General features: G+C 36.3%; 1 long non-coding RNA gene across 1 annotated transcript; it reads right to left on the bottom strand.

Moving 5' to 3' along the window:
* Positions 1-4,439, bottom strand: LOC131540283 (uncharacterized). Its single transcript, XR_009271238.1, has 3 exons — positions 4,394-4,439; positions 1,820-1,869; positions 1-273 (listed from the first exon to the last, which is right to left on the bottom strand). It is a non-coding gene; the product is annotated as an uncharacterized LOC131540283 (long non-coding RNA).
* Positions 4,440-6,830: the final 2,391 nt, after the last annotated feature.

Below are 6,830 nucleotides of genomic sequence, written 5' to 3'. Positions count from 1 at the left end.
GGGGTTTCAAAATGGTGTTATATTATGAACACATAAGGTCACATAGCATAACAATTTTGCTTCATGTTGGTAAAATAAGCAAAAGTTGAGTTGTTTGGTGTGATATTACAGCCTTTGACAGGTACAGCATAATTACAAGGGCAAACCATGACATATTTTCAGGGAAAGCAGGTCGGTGATGTCCCAATTAGGGTGAAATGACCAGCAAAGTGACAGCTCGAAAATGCGTCTCATCCTTGGCATACGTCCTCAGAGTGGGCTTCGTTATGTCGCCTATACAAGACAGAATTGAATGGCAATGTCATAAGGCACTCCAAAACGTCTTGTTAGAATGCAGATAATAATGTTGTTACATGCCTTGGTTGCTAAGGGTCATTTTCTGATGCAACTCCAAGACTTCTGTGAATCTAAATATAATGGGACCAGCAGTGGTCCAAATTATGGTACCATTTAAGGTCACATTCTTGGCATCCGACTTGGCACCCTGGTTAAGCTGAATGCATGTCAGACGATAATGTTAAAGAGGAGGCCAACATGAGGACACTATCCTCAGGAGGTCCTTCAGGAGATGGCTTAGCAGTCAGGGGATTTAAGCATCCAACACTGCCATTCTATTGCAAAAAACACGGTTCTCTTTCAGGTCATTATATAGGTCATTATATATATATATATATATTTATGTGTGTGTGTGTGTGTGTGTGTGTATATATATTGTCCATAAATGTTTTACAATAATTATTAAGGAAAAAAGTATTAGCCCTTATAAATAACACTCATTAACAAGTACATTATATATAATTTCATGGTGGAGTAGTGACATTGGATAGGCTTCTATTTTTATTGACCTGAAAGCTAAATTGGACACACAATTGGACTAAACCCCATACTGCTAACGCTCATGATAATAATGTGAACACTTAAATGGGAGGTGCAGCTGGCTGACAGTCATCACTCTTTCTCAAACCTCCAGATTTATTTAAGTACTGCATAACAATGCTTTTGGGAAACAAGCCACAGAGACAAAGCGGCTTACGTACCACTTACGCTCTAGAAGGCACCATGCCATGTCTTATTTTCCCTAGTACGTTCCTCTAGATGCTTCTTGGAACATTGTGTGGCTTTAATTAGATGTTCATTAGAAGGTGTCTTGTATTTCCTCAATTAGTCCCTGTCATGGCAGCAGCGGCACTGCAGTAATCTCCGTGATTAAACTCTACTCTTGTTTGTCTGGGCGCGACTTGCCAGCTTTCTCCGACGGGCGCTGTCCTGGAGCCCTGTCACAAAGTGTAATGATTCTTTAGCATGCCCCTCCAAGGCTTCCCAACATCCTGCCAGCCTAACAGCAAAGAGCACTCATTTTAAATGTCTTCCCCATTCAACCCTTTGCCATTTTCAATTATACCTTTCCACCCTTGCATTTGTGTAATTTTCTAATCTCACCATAGCTGGCGTGACGCTGTTTTAGTGGTAGTGCAGAGTGACAAATGAAGCCATCGGGATGGAAGCTCAGAAGTGTAAGACATGTCAAAGGTCATGCCTATGTGGCTGGCTCTTTAACTTCCCTAAACTGATGAATAGTAATCATGTTTATTATAACTTTGCGTATGTTAAAATTACAGTGTTTTTTCTTTCTTCTTTTTTTCCCAATAGCATGTTGTGCACTCATGTTGCCATGGCTATAGAAGAAACAGCCAGTGTGTTTTCTAATGATTCTAAAATGAAAAATAAAAAATGACATTGGACTCAAGAAAATAAATTAAAAAGCTAAATTGTCAAAACTTGTTAAAATCAAATGTGTGTTAAAAACATATTTAATTACCTTTTTACCTGTAAAAATCCTCTCCAAGACATCAGTGGCACAAATGACAACTTAAAAAAAGGAAAGAAAAAAATTAAAACATTGCAAAAGACATCATAACATCTCCATTTTGTTGGCAATGAGTCCACTTGCTTAGCTGAAAGAGTGGCTCTTGTAAAAGCAGAGCAGTGGTGAAAAAGGTCAGGGCAGACAGATATGGGGTGCAATTACTGCCTCTGAGAGCCATAAGCATTAAGGTCTATTAGGTTAAAGTGTCCACCACTTCGCTACCAAAAAGAGCACGAATAGCTCAAACCACGTGTTTCGAGGGTTGGTTACTGTTCTGAGAATATGATGGACAATGACCTGAAAGGCTGGGTGAACAGGTTTGAGTGAAGTTCATGACACACTTTGAACAACAAAGAGTAATAGATCCATACATTCTGTCTGAAAGGCATCAGCAATGAAAAGCTTCAGAATGACAATTGTCAAACAAACAAATTATGAAATGGGTAAATGTCTGTTTTTATAATGTAGACAGAGCCCATAAAAATACCCATAAATATTGTGCCATACAGATGTTTAAGATCTTGCACAGTAATAAACATGAACAGTAGCTTCTACCACTACTAATCCAGGAGTAATTAAAGCCTTTTGATCTAAATTAAACGTGAGGGGGAAAAAATGTTTCTAATTTAAGTTATTTATTTGTTTATTTATTTTTTAAATTGGCTACTTTTTTCTTCTCTCTTTTATTATGTAATGCACTTCAGACTATTGTATGTGTGTGTGTGTATATATATATATATATATATATTTTTATATTTTTTTTTTTTTTTATTCAGATTTGGTAGTTTTAGCAATTTTTATCTTTATCTTTAGCCAAGGCAACATTTCTAACTTTTTAAGGTTTAAGTTTTTAATCTAATACTTTTACTTTTATTTTATTTCAGCTTTATATCTATGAACAAAAACAATGTTTAATACATTCAACCAGTATTGTTGTTGTTAACTAAAACTTTAGGCAGAAATAAAAAATGAAAATGACTAAACAGAGTATATAAAACTGTTAATGCCATCTACATACATGACTATAACATTTAATCTTTTTTTTTTTTAAACATTCAGTATTGCCAAAATGTATCCTAGTCCCAGTACAAACACACACATATTTACCATCCCATTCTCACAAATCTTGCATAACACACACTCAGTTACATGGCTGTTCAAAGGTCTGCGTAGGTCTTAGTGATTTTCTCTAAGGTCTCCCTGATTGCAAGGTTGAAGTGCTCTCCGCGTCCCGGTAGGATAAAGGAAATGAGACATCAATTGGACTCTGCAGCATGTACTCAGCACCAGTGATTCATTCGCAACATTCAGGAGGCATTAGAGGCACTCATTTCCTACCCCAACTCCCCCCAGCCCACCACTCCCCCACAGCCCACGCTGCCTTACTGCGATTAGGTAATGCTGCTCGTTATGAATGTGATGCCCCATTTCCACTGGCAAATCAAACAGCTCTGGATCAACAGGCCTTAACTTTCGGATTCATTAGACATCTAAGAGAGGTCTTAAAGCGAAACATCTGCTTTCGGTTTCGTCCCAAATACCTGTTCCAAGCCATCAGCTCTGCGCACGATAGGCTGCCAGGCTATGCGAGATGAACCCGAGTTTGATGACATCGGCTGAGGTTGCTTCGCTGCGGGTCTAATGAAGGCTTAAATGAGCTATATTGATGGGTAAGGAGCGGGGGATGAACTCGACGCATGCAAAGTTCATATCGTCTGGCTTTGGCAAGCGCAATGCTGACCTGCGAATTAACTTAGTAAGAGAGAGATTTGTTCTAGGCTTTTTTTTTTCATTATACCATACTGCTCCCTTCCTGCTACTACTCTGTTCATTTGATTTTATCCCTGCCAGCATATTTGCTATGTGCAGACGTGACAGCTTAATAATGTAAGCTGAGGTCTTTCCCTTCAAAAACATCCTGGGTTTTGTAAGCCATCTGTTAGACATCCTTTAAGCCAACACTTTGTGTTATACTTAACGTCACTCTTCCAGGGCACTCTTATAATGGGGTAATAAATAGTGCCGAGATCCGTACTGATGTTCATCTCAGTCCCTGACTTTTTGGGTTTAAAATATTAGTGGCATAGTATGTTTAACACCACCTGTTTGAAATCCGCTCTTGAGATTCATTAAACAATGGCAGGTTGACAAATAACTCAAGGCTCTTATTAAAAATGCACATTCAAAACTCTGCATGCATGTTAAAACATAATATTTGATGGCATCATTTAGAATTTCCTGTCTTGTTTATTATGGTTGGCTCACACAGTGGCACGATGAAATCATAAAGTGTTCCTCACATGATAATGAACAGCACTATCAAGCGCGGCAGAGTTTGCCGTGCTCACAGACACCTTTCAGCAAATCAGTCAGTTTACTGTTGCCATGAGGCCATGCACATATACGGATACAATTTTTTCATTGACAGGTTATTTTGTATGTAAAAATAAATCAATTAATTTATTTAGACTAAAATATATTAATAATAATAATAATTTATGTTATTATAGCATAGTTTATATTTACATATCATGGTGCCACGGAGATTTCCAGGACAGCACTTGCGACAGACCCACAAACAAAAATGCAACACTACCTCATCAGATTCCTCACTGTGCCTGCAAGACTCAGAGAGAGAGATATTCTGGTCACAAGAGTTTATTTTAAGAGTTTCCAAATTGATCTAGTATATGCTCTTGTGCAGCTATTCTGTAGTAGTTCTCTATAGCTAAAATTCACTGTGTTTTTTAATTGATCTGAATTGCATTTAAAATATGCTTTAGAAAACAGTTCTTATAAAAATAGTGCACATAGCAAATAAAGGACATATTGTCTAACTGTTAAAGGCCCATTACTCATAAACCGTTAAATACCATTATACATGATAAAGTGCAATTATACTAAAACAATTGGCAGAATGCAAAAAGCATTAGTTTGGCACTCCTTTGCCACAGATAAGCTAGAGAGCAGTTATTAATTCAAATTAATTACTCTACTTATAAAAAAGACTCTACAGTAAATTAAACAGTGTACCAAAATTAAACTGTAAATTTGTTGCTTTAATGATTTATGTAACTTAATTGAGGAACTGTATAAAAACAAGTGACAGTATTATTCAAAACATACAATGCATTAGCACTCAAACTAAACAGAATTTAGTTTTCTTTATTCAGTTTTAATATGAGTCAAGCAATTAAAATAAGTATCTGTAATTTTCTGTTGTGTGTTTTGCAGGAGCAGAGAAATGAGAAATTAAGCTGCTTTATTCATTAATATACAATGTATTGAAATGTAGGCATTAAATAGTGGTAAAAAATGTCCTGCCTTATTATATATTCTGTTTTATATTATATTATATTATATTATAAAGTTGTTCAAATGTTTTCTCTTAAACCCAGTTCAAAAAGCTGAATTTCTAAGTAGAGCAAAACAAAATTCAAAAGGACTCTAAACCCAGTTAACCTAGGTGCAGAAGGTATTTAAGATATCCACCATACTCTCATTAGCCCTTTGTTTTATTAATTTTAATTTCTCCCGACAACCATGGCGTAACATCCTCCTCTAATCTCAGAGTATGTAAAGATAATCCTGCAAACACTTGTCTCTGGCAATTTACATGCTCGCCTTTCCTAACTAAAGATAAATGTCAAAAAAAGGGAGAGAGGGTGGCACAGAGGGAAACTGACTCTATTTTTTTCTTTCTTTTCTTTTCAATTACCTAATGGTAAGTGGGCTGTTTACAGTTTTTGCCAGCTTGTTATCATGTTTGGAAAGTTTGCTGAATTAAAAATCGCAGCGTTTTAGACAAGTGTTATGTGTTTGCTCTACTCTGTCTTTATATAGAGCGAGAAGACCAGAACAGACCCTAACAATTCTTTCTCTAGAGACCTCGAAAAAACTCTTTTGTAACACCTCCTTTGATGTATCTTTGACAAAGAAAATCCTGAGGCATCTCTTTACACAGTCACTGAAAGACATTTCTTCTACAGGAGCAACGTGACAAGGTGTAACATTCCATACCACCATGTCAACAAAACCGACTGGCTTCCATCATAGCAGTGAGCACCACTTCCCAAGACAAAACAACCAGCCTAAAGTCTCCAGGGGCAAGTCGGAATCAGCTCAGACATGATATTCCTGTCCCCTGACCATGTCCACGCTAGAGGGATCAATGACTGACATCTCTGCAGAGGGTTTCACCAGCCTTGAGGTTGAGTGAGTGTAGTATGTCGCTCGAAGGCATGCCATTGGCTATGGCCAAGTATTTCAAGTCAGGAGGGCCCACGAGAGACCTTTGTTAAAATGCCAATGAGAAGCAGACAAAACGAGTACATCAGTATGACACAGTCACTCTTGTCACACAGTCAGATGTCTTCAGATAGCACTACCAAGTGTATATCTTGTGCTAGCAAAAAGAGGACATTTAAGCCTGAATTAAATAATACATGAAAAAAGGGATTTGATTTAAAAAAAAATATTTTGATAATGTTTTATAAGATGTTTTAATGTTTTTGAAAGAATTAAATAAAATCAGCAGTATTGTAAAATATAATTACAATTAAAATAACTGTTTTCTATTATTAAATGAAATGTATTCCTGTGATGGCAAAGCTACATTTTCAGCAGTCATTACTCCAGTCTTCAGTGTCACATGCTCCTTCAGAAATCATTATGATATGCTGATTTGTGTTCAGTAAACATTTCTTATTATTCTCAATGTTTGAAAACAGTTTTTGTGGAAAATTTTATTTTTCAGGGTTCTTTGATAAATAAAAAGTTATTTGAGAGAACAGCAGTTATTTGAAACACAAATATTCTGTAACATTATAAAAGTAATTTTTAATGCATCCTTGTTGAATAAAAGCATTCATTTTATTCATCAATCTATCATACGCAGAGTAACAGGATAGATAATAGGCAAAAATACAATAAGACTGCTGTAATATTTGAGCTAATTAATCAT

Source organism: Onychostoma macrolepis, chromosome 05, assembly GCF_012432095.1.
Source record: "Onychostoma macrolepis isolate SWU-2019 chromosome 05, ASM1243209v1, whole genome shotgun sequence".
NCBI classification, from domain to species: Eukaryota; Metazoa; Chordata; class Actinopteri; order Cypriniformes; family Cyprinidae; genus Onychostoma; species Onychostoma macrolepis.
The sequence above is the reverse complement of the archived record's forward strand: the minus strand, read 5'-3'. Positions and strand labels throughout refer to the sequence as shown.